The sequence below is a fragment of the Galeopterus variegatus genome, unplaced genomic scaffold (genome assembly GCF_000696425.1).
Source record: "Galeopterus variegatus unplaced genomic scaffold, G_variegatus-3.0.2 Scaffold1786, whole genome shotgun sequence".
Classification (NCBI taxonomy): Eukaryota; Metazoa; Chordata; class Mammalia; order Dermoptera; family Cynocephalidae; genus Galeopterus; species Galeopterus variegatus.
This window is the reverse complement of record NW_007727897.1, coordinates 214243-227487: the sequence shown is the minus strand read 5'-3', so window position 1 is coordinate 227487 and position 13245 is coordinate 214243. Positions and strand designations below refer to the sequence as shown.

The 13245-nt window shown below is 36.4% G+C and overlaps 1 protein-coding gene and 1 pseudogene across 1 annotated transcript in view; both read left to right on the top strand.

The window, feature by feature from the left end:
- PEAK1 (pseudopodium-enriched atypical kinase 1) overlaps window positions 1-13245 on the top strand; it is a 155950-nt gene that overhangs the window by 32743 nt on the left and 109962 nt on the right. The window lies entirely within an intron of this gene.
- Window positions 4107-4358, top strand: LOC103595518 (annotated as a pseudogene).

Here is a 13245-nt window from a genome sequence, read left to right as displayed (position 1 = left end):
CTGATTTTGAGCATCACGTATTGCACACAGGTATTAATATTCAACTCTGTACCCCACAGATATGTACAATCAACTGTGTTTTAATTTTTTAAAAGGGAGAAAAAAAGAAAAAGATTGTGTGTGACAAGAATGGTCAGGAGTCCAATACCTCTGATCATAAGAGAAGAGGTCAATGTTGAGTTATTGGAGAGGATAGGACTTGAGCTGAGCCTCATGTAAAGTAAAACCAATCAGAGTACTATGAGAAAGATAAATTCTACTTTAACATGGCAGTTTTCTTAAAGTGCGTAAATATCAAGGAGATTTGATATTCTTTCATTTTTTTTCCCTAATCACAATAGAGTTACACCTTCCTTGATTTTATGAATGATATAGCCTTTTCACACAGTGAATATACTGGAAACAAAATCATATCTAGTCCAGGAAATCTTTGTATGTATTCTTAGAGTAAGGATGTCTCTGTATATGAGTATTAGCCACACTTTAAAAGATGGTAAACCTCAATGAAGTGTTCTGCCTAATATATTTTTTTAATGAAGTAGAAAGGATTTAAGAACTGTAAATCTGATTGGGGCCCTGGTGATTGTTTTTGTTACCAGAAGCTTGGCAGCTGATCTCTATTGAGTATTCCAGTCTCTCTTAGAATGGTTTTCTAAGGGACTGCCTGGTTCAGAATGAGGAAGTAGGTTCGGAAAGGCTGCTGGAATGAGAATCTCCGGAGTAGATTGATAATAAAAGGCTAAGCTTTCTAGGGCAAATACATCCTGGGTCAGAGAAGCCACATGTATAGTCTTCTGTGGCAGAATCAAGTCTCTTAAAAGCAAGTAATGCTGGTTTAGACTCAAATGAAGGACCTGAAACCACAGCCAATTTATCCATTGGTGCCTAAGGCCTTTGATACTTTTAGGGGTCCATGAAAACCTTTTAATGTTTTTTAAAATCTGAAGAAAAATACCTTATAGTGTTGAATAAAATGTTTTAATATATGACACTACAATATTTGTCTTTATACCAAAGCAGTCATAAAATGCAATTAAAAATTTTTTTATGTAGGAAGGGACAAAAAGACATAAGAGTCAGGGACCCACAAAAGTCATAATGGAGCCCCACCTGAGACCTACCCATCCTCTCAGAGTTGGTGTTAGAATATGAAAGAGCCGCAAGTTCAGGGCAGATGTGTGATATTTTAATCCAGTTGTTCTCCCTCTCTGCATCTCCTTCTCATCTGTATGGTGAGGAGTTTGGGCCAGGCAACTTTCAAGGACCTGTAGGTCAAACTTTCTTAAAGGAAGTTCTGCATCAGAAGCTCTGCACAAATTCCAGGCCAAAGCAAATTATCTAACATGACCTTAGTTGTGTACGTAGATCTGTGATAATCCATATAGACACAGAATAAGCCTGGTAGTCACCCTACATTTCTTGTGAGTCTAGTTAGAAGTACAATTTCAGAAATGTTACAACATGAGAAGTATGGTATTATAATCCACTGGTAAAAGATTAGAGTAGTAAAATGCCTTAAACGTTGTAAGTTCCCAATAAATATTTATGAAATGGATAAAATAATGAAGCATATATAATATTTGCTTATTTTCTTAATCAAGAGGAAAATATATTTACTAGAAAAAGTATTAAATTATACAATTTTTTTATTATTCTCTGCAGAAAAATAGCATAAAACATTTTGGAGATGGTTATATCTGAAGTGTTTAAATCACATTTCTACAAATTGTAAAATTCTGAGGATTAAAGCCAGAGCTCTTTTAAATTGTTGTTTTCTATTTATTTATATGGGTTTAGCCTCTGTCTAATCCAAAATATGTGCTATATACTTCTACTTCTTCTGTTTGTATCTTCAGATTATCAGTAGAAAACAATCAACCCCTATTTGATTTTCTTACTATAGTCAGTGTGCCTCTTGTCACTTATACTACTATAAGTCCCCTATTTGTTGAGGGAGAACATACTGATAGAAAATGGGATAATTTAATGGATGCCTACAAGATATGTAGTTAGAAAGGTAAATTTGTTGAAAAACAAGTACAATTATAAAATGACAATAAATTACTTCTAAGTTGTCGTGTTTCTGTTTTCCTGTCTAGAACAACTTATCTTCCTTTGATGTACATTAGAAGCACTTAAATTACTTCTTAAAAATAAAAATGTTTGAGCCCTATCTCAGGACTGCTGGTTTAGAACCTTTGGGGATGTATCACATGCATGTATTTTGAAAAAGATCCCAGGTGATTGTGACAGGAAGTAAAGGTTGAGAACTACTGCAGTATAGTAAAATAGAAAGAAACATAGACTCTGGAGTTAGATCTGAGTCTAGAGTCCAGATCTGCCACAAGCTAGGTGTGTGATCCAGACCTGGGTCTATGTACAAGGAACTTAATCTCTCTAAATTTCAGTTTCCTTGTCTGTAAAATAGAAATGGTAATACTTTATGAGGTAGTAGGGGAATGAAAGGAGATAATGAAAACTGTTTGACATACATAAGTAGTAGCTATTATTATTATTCTAATAGCATGGAATTATCCTGTTTCGTCTTGACTTTTGAAGAGTGAGGTGTTTCTCACAATAGCTCTTTTCTGTATCCAAAAGAGTATTCATGCAGAACTTCCTCAAGCTATCTTTTAATTAGATAGACTTATTTGGGGCTTTGAACTATCCTTCAAGTTTGCTTTTAGACTACTCAGAAAACAGTGGCAGAGAAAGTAGGTGGCAACCTGGTTTTCAATTTCCCTAGCATCCGCTGGAGTAACTAATTATTTCTGGATCCAGTTCCAAAGTTATTCATTGTCTTATTTTAAGAACAGGCATATTGGTATAGCATGAACTTGGGACATAAACTTGCTAGTTGCAAAGCCATAGAACAATGGGTTTTTGTGAATGAAAATATATATGAATGCCTAATTCTTTGCAGTGGCAACTCCATCATCATGTTCTTATATGGCCAATCTCTGAATCTGTAAATGATAGTGTTTCAGAATTCTTTTGAAACATCTCAGATCAAATACAGTTTTTTGTTTTGTTTTGTTTTTTCTTGAAATATCTTCAGAATAGTAACTGGCAAGTAATGCAAGAAACCATAAGGGAGGGGAGGAGAGAGCTGCTATTCTGTTTCCTAATGGCCTTTCCTATCTGTATAACATTAACCACATATCTTTTTATTTTCAGTTTCTGTGAACTTGACAGAATTTTTTTTAAAGTATTGATTTTTTTCCTTAGTTAAGAATTGAGTAAATACTTAGAGCATACTGCTAAGCAAAAATACTTAATTTATGTGAACTTTGCCTAACATTTAACAAGTCTGTGGTTGGCTGCATTCTCTCATGAAATGTACATTCACAATGTCTTGGCAGTAAAGGGGCTCTCCCTTTAACTACTTTGTTGGTTTCATCATAGATAGAAAGCAGTGAATGTATCAAGTATAACATCATGCTTGATGTAGCCTTTCTGCTTCTTTCATTTCTAGGATTGCTGTATATATATTCACATGAGTATATAAGTTGTATATATATTAACATAATATGTGTGTGTATATATATATTTCTTTTTTGAATCTTCTGTTCAGATTGCACCATTGCATATTTCTGGACCTTAACACCTTATAGGAACATTTAATATTTAATGCCACAACTATTTTTCAGTAGAAACTACAGCAGATGAGGGTGTAAATTGACAAAAACAATTTTAAACACCTTTATCCTGAGAGATTTTGACTCCAAGCAGTTGGAATCTTGGTGTTATGGTTTATCTTTACCACTGTTCTATTACAACACCAGTCAATGAAATATATTATTAAGGCTCTGTGTGAACATGCAAAAGAAACAGGCTGTGTCAAAAAATAATGTAGTTGGGGAAATATCTGGAGGCACATAATGCAACTGCAAGGTAGCATTCACATTCTAAACTCTGAACAGGGACAATGTAGCGTGAGAGTCTAAACTCTGAGGTCAGACTGCCTGAAATCCTGACTCCTGTCACTGTGTGACCCTGGGCAAATTATTTCAGAGAGCTTCCATTTCCTCATCTGTAAGTGGAGATAATCATTGATTTGAAGTGTGGAGGATTTTGAAATCCAAGCTAGGAAATTTGGATTTGATATGCTGAGAAATAGGGAGCCACTGTAAATTTTTTAACAGACAACTTACATGATGAAGTTAATTGAGGAATATTGGTTTAGTGATTACATATGGAAGGTTCTTGAGGCAAAGACACCAACTGGGAGACTGCGCAACTATGGAAGTGGAAGGAGATAGGCAAGACCAAAAATCACTATGGAGAAAAGAAATCATCCAGATTTCATGATGGATTTGTTGTGTTTTCAGATACCCCTCTCCCTACAAAGGGTATAACTCAGCAAAATCTTAGAAAATGCTAGTGTAGCTGCTCAATGAAAATCTCCTGTAAGTGCTATCAGAAATTATAAACTCTGGGGACTCCAACTGATAATGTGTGCATTCACTTACAGCTTCCTTTCCCCCTTTGTACACTAGAGCACAACAGGAAATATTGGCTTATCACTGTAGGAAGAATCTCTACAGGAGATGCTTACTAACTGAATGCCTTTGTTTAGAATTAATTGACTTTTGTTAAACAGAATTTTTAAAGACCTTATTCAAATTAGGCAGACTTTAACAATCTGATAAGTCAGAAACAAATCAGTTCTATTTTAAGCAAGGTCAACAGTCAAGAAAAGAAAACAGAAGGAAGGCACAATCAGACAAAAGAACAGAATATTAGTAAAAAACTAGATGACTAAAAAAAATTTTCAATTTAAACATTGAAATCTATCACTAATCCTTTTCCTGCATTATGACATTGGGTGGATTAAGCAATCTTTTCTCCGTCCTTTTTGTTGCGGAGTGTAAGAATGTTAAGTTTACAAGGTTATAAAGTAGAAAAGTCTGGAATTTGAAACTAGATAGTGTCTCAGTCTCTTGATCTGTGTTTGTTTTTCATTAGTTAGATTCTTGAAGTTAAAGTAGGAAAAAAAGCTACCTATTTTTTAAGCATTTTGAGCATTTTGAGGACTCAGATGTTTTAAATTATTATGAGTGATGAAGAATAACTGACAAAAAGAAAATGCCTTGAGAGAGAATTCCCTTAAAATACATCTAAAGTGATGGATTTTGACTCAGAGACAGTCTTCATTGTTGTTCTATAAGTGTTTTAGAAACCTAACAAATGTAAACAATAAATAAGTACAATCAAAATCTCTCAAATGAGGCTATCGTTTTCCCTTTAAAATTAACACGTTGTCATTTGGTCAGATACTTCCAGCAGTTGTTTTTAACTATGAGGCTGAGCTACTATTTTTAGTGAGGAGAGGAATCCATCAATGATTTTATGTTTTAGTTCATATAACAGGATAGTGATAATATCAATTACTTAATGATTTAAGTAAGTATTCCCTCTATGATCAAAAGCATTACCACTCTTCCCACTAGTTGTCTGAGTAGTGGCTCGCTATGTGAGAGAAATAAGACAAGATCTTTTGTCTTGACAAAAGAATCCGTAAGTCCTTTCCATTAGCCACAGTGTTAGAAACCACTGTTGACACATAACAAATTGTGTTTTGTGGGGTAATAACCGTATTGCTTGCCATGATAGCTAAATCGTAGGGAAAACCTTGAATTTGAGCGAAGACAGCTCTTGCTTACTGTCGGGAAAATACAGGAAAATGGTCAGGTGCCTCAGATGTTCAGAATCTTGCCGAGCATTTGATGTAAATATGCACGTGCACTCAGGTGTTCCTTGGTTATTGTCTAATGTAAATTGCACGCGTGCACCCAGGTGTCCTGGGTTATGACTTAAGTATAAAGGATGAGTGGCTCTGATCCACAGTGCCTCCCAGCCCTGGGATGCCCCTGGAGAGGCCACAGGGAGGCCACTACTGCTGCTGCTGGAGGCTGCTGCTGCTGGAGGCTGCTGCTGCTGGAGGCTGCTGCTGCTGGAGGCTGCTGCCATTGCTGAGGAAGCTGAGGACTGAGCTCGTGTCATCTGCCAGCAGTTCCTGGGATCTTTCTCAATTACCTAGTGTGGACCTATGTGTGAGGGGTCTGGTGACCCAGCCTGTACAATGGGTTTGAAGGGTCTGTGGGCCCTAACTCTTAGCCCTGACAATACAAATGGAAAACTTAGTGTAACTAAAATGATGAAACGTTTTGTCTTCAGTTATGAATTGCCCTAGTGATACACTTAGAAATGTATTTCATCCCCACAGAACATATCTTGGCCCTGGTCACTCTAAATTAAACTCCCCACTAGGCATGTCTGCTGCTTTTCTGTTTATACTTGGATGGAAGCTAAGAATGAGTTAGTGAAAGGTGAGAGATGGAACTAAGTTCTTACCAGGTAGGATTGAAATAATGGAGTAATTGCTTGAAAGTTAGCTGCAAAAGTGCTCTTAGCAAATGAAGTAAAAGCTACTATTCACAATTTATAGTATTACTCAAGTGTTAATGCATAAAAATATCTATTGTTCCTGGAGGCTTTGTTTGCTATAGACTAATCCTACCTGTTCAGACCAGTTTGGGCCATCATTTAGTAACTACTGGCTTGATTATAACTAAAATCATTGCGTCTCAAACTTTGATGTACATGCTAAAACACAGACTCTGATTAGTAGACCTGAAGTAGAGCCTGAGACATTGCATTTCTAACAGGCTCACAGGTGTTACCAATGCTGCGGGTCAGTGGACCACATTTAGAATAGCAGAAGTCTAAATAGTTGTTACCTGTAGCACCTGTCTCCTTAGTGTTTGGCTTTTTCCCTGTAAGATTAGCTTTGTTTGCCCTTTATTTTGCCACTTCAAACTATAAAATGCTTGTTCTTTCTATGACAAAAGAAACTGCTGGAAGACATGTACCTTTGTGGGAACTCCATGCTTTGTCTCAGGGCTATAGTGGTATCACCCAGAGGAACCTTTCATTGCTTCTGCCTGTAAGAAAATGTGTCACTGAAACCAGTTAACAGATTTTACAATGGTTATGTGGAAGGAGCATGGGTTTTGGAGTAGGGCCTGTGTTGCGTGACTTTAGTTACATTGATCCTCAGTTCCTTAGTCTGTAAAATTAAAATAAAATGAAAATTCCTTATTCTGTAAAATGCATAAGGTCATTGGGGTAATTAGCAATTAACGATAATGTATATGAAATACCTGGTATGGTGTACTGTATACCTACAGTATAGTAGGCATTTAACAGTTAATACAAAGCATTTTTGTTACTGACTAGGATGAAACAAGCATTAAAAACTAATTTTCTCAGTGTCGGGCATTTCATTAGTGTAAAGTAAGGCAAATCATAACTAAAACCAAAATGTTTCATTATTTTAGTTATAATTATAGTTATACTAAGTTTCCATTTATATTGTCAGAGTTAGGGCTCAGACCCTCCAAACCCACTGTACAGACTGGGTCACCAGACCCCTCACATGCAGGTCCATGCTAGGTAATTGGGAAAGATTCCAGGAGCTGTTGGCACATAACATGAGCTCAGTCCTCAGCTTCCTCATCGGCAGCAGCTTACAGGTCCGGTAGCGGCAGTGGCCCTGCAGAGGGTCCTGGGAGCACTAGCAGCAGACTCCAGCAGCAGTAGTGGCCTCCCCATGCCACCCCCCCCACAGGAGGCCATTACTAGAAATGGAAGGCGCCGTGGATAAGAGCCACTCATCCTTATACTTAAGTCCATAATCCAGGACACCTGGGTGTACATGTGCAATTACAGTAGATGATAACAAAGGAACACCTGAGCGCATATGCCTATTTACATCAAATGCTCAGCAAGATTCTGAACATCTGAGGGGCCCTGACCGTTTTTCCTGTATTTTCCCAACAATTAGTATAGCTAATGACAAGAAAATTTTGTGACTTATTTCCTATGAAAGAAAATTAGAGGTTAAAATTATGTTTATATTTTTACTTTTTATGTTTCTGCTTTTTACTTCATGTTTAAAATAATCATTTATTCGATTTCTTTGGAAGACCTGGAGTTAGTTAAATCACTTTTCTGAATGCCCATTAGAAACCCCCATGATTCAGAAATCATTACATTTTAGATTCTCAACTTTATTTTGAAAAGAGAATTTAGTTCTATTCTGTCCTAACTTACCTGAATTTTGAAGCCAAGGTATGCCCCAATAGTGGCATTCTCAGTGTATCCTTTTTTTGCATATAATATAGAGGAGAATCATCAGGAACAACACATCTGGCACCTTGAGGAACATGAAATAAAATTGGCATTACATGCTATGCCTGGGAAAGCCAACATTTGTTCAGTTACTAATCTTTTCAGGCAGAGCCTTTCAGTAGTTTGACTCCAAACTACTGCAGGTTATCATGGAAGTATTTTTATTTGCTGCAAAAATCCTTCACAAAACTTCTTAGTGCATTCTGAAATATAAGCATATAGGCTATAGTAGGTTTTTTCTTTTCTCACTCACATTAGCTGATTTTCTTATAGTGAGAATAAAATGTTTGCCTAGTTAGGTTCTTCATAACAGAGATTCTTTCCAATAACAGCACATGTGTTCCAGGATAACGTATTAGCTATATTGTATAAACAGGAACTCTAGCCAATGAGGTATTCATCTGTAAGAAATATTCTCTCGGTACCCCTGGGCTTAGCAATATAGACCCTCACTATCATTTGTCTCACTTCAAAGCTAATTGAAATCAGCCAGCCTATTTTTCAAAATATCTGCACATATTACCAACCATCTGGCTGCTCACAAATGATGAAGACATTTAATATAAAACCTGGTTAATGTGCTACCCTCTCACCTCTAGAGAACAAATCTTGCCTAGGACATGCATAGTCTTTAGTATCAGTCTGCAACAGGACAGTCATTTGGGTCTGCAAACTCATAACAATTAGATGTAATTCCTCCCAGGTGACTGACCATGTGATAGATGTTCAGGATGATCTTTGCTGGGATCATTGAGAAATGCAATGACGGAGCAGAAGGTTTATGTGTAACCATCAGATCTAGAATATCTAGAGTACGTTGCATGTAGATAAAGGGCATATGCAACTTTTTTTTAGTAACTCAATGTTATTTTCTGATTATGAAAGCAATAAATATTGAATGAAGTATGTGCATATGGTAGAAAATTTGGAAAATACACATTTCCATTTAACATTTCATTTTTTTATTAGCCTTTCGGTCTTTTTTATTAAGCTTATGTGCATTGTTTTTAGCAAAACTGGGATTAATGTAGATTAGTCTTTAAGCATATTATTGCCTTTCTTTTTTTTTTTTTTTTGAAAGATGACCGGTAAGGGCATCTTAACCCTTGACTTGGTGTTGTCAGCACCACGCTAACCCAGTGAGCAAACCGGCCATCCCCTATATGGGATCTGAACCCATGGCCTTGGTGTTATCAGCACCGCACTCTCCTGAGTGAGCCACAGGCCGGCCCCATCATTGCCTTTCTTTAAGATAAATTTCTAGAAATTAATTGCAAGATCAAAAGGCATGTGTATATATATGTATATATATAGTGTGCTTTGTTTGCTTTTATTTTTGTTTCATTGTCTGTTTTGGAAATGTTTTGATATGTTTTGCCTTTTCACCTTTGAGAAAATTTATACTCTTTTTGTATTCTCCTTAGTAGTATGTAGAATACTCCACAGCCTAACCAACAATTAAGCATGGACTTTTTTTTCCATTTTAGAACAATTTGATAGATGATTAACTGGTTTCTCACTATAGTTTTAATTTTAATTTCTATGAATTTTACTGAGGTAGTGTATTGGCAAAACCATAATTATTTTTGCTAACATGTCTTGGGTAAATTTCTTATATACCCATCAGCTCTAGTCATGTGTTAATAAGAGATATATTCCCTATTCAAGTAACGTATTCTAAGTAGTAATAAGTAACAGGATTGCAAATGTTTGTTCTTGAAGAAATGTTTGTTCTTGGGGCCGGCCCGGTGGCGCACTGCTACAGTGCACCGCTTGGGAAGTGTGGCTGCGCTCCCGCCGAGGGTTCGGATCCCACATACAGACCGGTTCCTGCTCACTGGCTGAGCGAGGGGCGGGCGCAGCGCCGAAGGTTGTGATCCCGTTGCTGGTCCCGGTCCGGTATGGGCGCGACACTGAGGGTTGCAGTCCGTTGCCGGACACGAAAAAAAAAAAAGAAAGAAATGTTTGTTCTTATACCTTGAAGCTTCTGAGTAAAAATTGCAACTTTTAAATCAAGCAAATCTCAGTGCATAGTAAATTTTTGTTAACCAGCTCTCTAAAACCAAACAATTTTATAAGATCTCATCTTTCACCAGATTTCTAATGAAGAATTTCACCTTCCAGTCTTTTCACTGAAGAGCTCTACTTTCACTCTTTTGTCTACTTAACTATTCATCATGGCCATCTTTTCTTCCCTTTTTCCCCCCACCCTTTGGAAAACAGAAGTCCAATTATATTTTGTTCTTGTCATATTTAAATTGCTAACACCCATGAATGTGTTTATTCTTTTTGTGGAGAGGGAGGGAATGTTGATGTCTATACTCTTCTCAATATATAAGAAAAAATAATTGCTAATGAGACAAAATAATTTAACAATTATAATAATATTCAACTAAAATATTATCCATTAATAAAAGAATTTAGTATATAAAAATAGGGTAGTATGAAATTATATATTTGGTATCTTAATTAGTCAAAGAGGATAGAGTGCTTTGAAGATAATGAGCACTTTTTAAGTGCTCTGGATTGTTTTCGATAGAGTTTTATGCTTTGTGGTAATGATAGCTTTAAAATCATTTTCATTTTTATAGTATCTCAATCAAAAAGAGATTTTAGTTCTTTTCCAGTCTTTTTTTTTTTTAATCTTTTTGTCTTTTTCCGTGTCCGGCAACGGATCGCAACCCTCAGTGTTGCCCCCGTACCGGACCGGGGACCGGCAACGGGATTGCAACCCTCGGTGTTGCCCCCGCGCCTCGCTCAGCCAGTGAGCGGGAACCGGTCTGTATGTGGGATCCGAACCCTCGGGCGGGAGCGCCACCGCGCTTCCCAAGCAGCGCACTTATCCAGTGCGCCACCGGGCCGGCCCCTCTTTTCCAGTCTTAACAGTTCAAACCCTTGGTGTAAAAGAGTATTGTTTGGGACTGAGCATGGACGGCCTTATAATTAGGCATACATTAATGGCAGGTTTATACTCTACTGGGAAGTAGGTTTGGGAAAAAAAAGTTGGTTTTAATTTCCTACCTACATAGACATATCCTGATTAAAGAATACCTAGTATGTAATATCTGATACTAGAGCCCTTATAACTGATGTCTGTAATTGTCACTCACCAGATGAACCAGGCCCACTAGCCTAGTTAAGATCTCATTACCTCCCACCTGAACTTCTGGAACTGACTCCTTATTAATCTCCCTACCTCCAGTGATTCTCTATATTGCAGTTCATTTTATACAGTTAACATAGATTAATCTTAATCTAAAATACAGATCTGATTATATTATCATTTTGCCTAACATATATATTTCATTGTTCATACTCCTAAGTCTATCTGGCATTCAACAATTTACATGATTTAGTCCTTACTTAACATTACAGCATCATTTGCCGTCTCACTGTATCTCACTATTCATATGATTTTGTACATTCATACTTTTCCTTGAATAACCTAACATGCCCTACACTTCTTTCTCCACACCACCCCCATGCTTGGTTGGAGCCAGGGACTAAGTTGCATTCTGTGTGGTGTGAAATGGATGGCAGTCGACCACACATGGAAAGACCTGTAGCCTTCTGGTCTGGTGAACCAGAAAAGAGAAACTGTGAAACCATGAATGCTGAAGACAGTGTGGTCTGCAAGGGAAAGAGCTAGTTGGGAGATCTCCACATTTTTTGCCTATTCACATCTCTGACTGACCCTTGAACCATACATGCTCAGAATGAAGTCAGACCAGTCCAACTAAAAACAAAACATCTGCTGCATGAGAAAAAAATTTTACAGTTAAAACCTCACCAAGAAAATTATCTGCTAAAACAAAGGAAACACTACTCACTGGAGAAAAATAACAGAATCCAGACTTTCCACAATTCAGAATACGTCCAGTTCTTTAATGTACAAAGAACCAAGAAAATGGAACACATTCTCAATTGAAAGATAATCAATTGATTCCAACCTCAAGGTGAGCCACGTGTTGAAATTAACAAACAACGGTTTTTAAAGACTTATTATAGCTATTGTCTATGAAGTAAAACAAAACATGTTTCCAGTGCATGAAAATCTCAGCAGAGAAATGGAAAGTCTTACTGGGGAAATAGAAACAATAAAAAAAAGAACCAAATGGAAATTCTAGAACTGAAAAAATACTATTTCTAAGATGAAAGATTCACTGAATAGACTTAACAGCTGAGTCGCATGATAGAGGAAAGAGTAAGTGATCTCAAACAGATCAATATTAATTTTCCAAGATGAAAACAAAAAAGAAATATCGGAGATGAGGGGAAATGAACTAACCCTCAAAGATCTGTTAGATGGTATTTAGTGGTCAAATGTGCATGTAATTAGAATAAGAAAAAAGAGGAGAGAGAAAATGGAGCAGAAAAAATATTTGAAGAACTAATGGTTGAAATTTCTCTAAATCTGATGAAAAACCACAATTTTCAAATACAAAATGCTAAATAAAATGAAGCCAAATAAGCACAAGGAAACTCACTGAGCCCTATCATAGCCAAAATGCTGAAAACCAAAAATAGAGCAAAACTTGAAAGTAGCAAGAGAAAAATGACATGTTACATACAAAGAACAACAATCTGATTAATGGTTGGCTTCTCGTCAGAAACCGGTGAGGACAGAGAGAGTAGAACAGCATCTTTAAAGTTTTGAAAGAAAACTTTTTAAGGTATTGAAAGAAAAAGTATTGAAAGAAAGTTTTTAAAGTATTAAAAGAAAATAAACCTTCAAACTAGAATTCTCTACCCAGCAAAAGTATTATTCAAGAATAAAACCAAAATAAAGACATTTTTAGATTAAAGAAATCCAGGAGAATTTACTACCAGCAGACCTGCATCACAAGAAATGCTAAAGGAAGTTCTTTAAATAAATAATTCTAGATGGAAATAAATAGTTCTAGGTGGAAACTTGAGTCTTTAGTAAAGAATGAAGAACATTAGAAATGCTAAATATCTGGGCAAATGTAATGGACTTTTTAAAAATATATATTTTTCCTCTTAATTTCTTTATACACTGTGTAACCATTTAAAACCAAAATTACAATG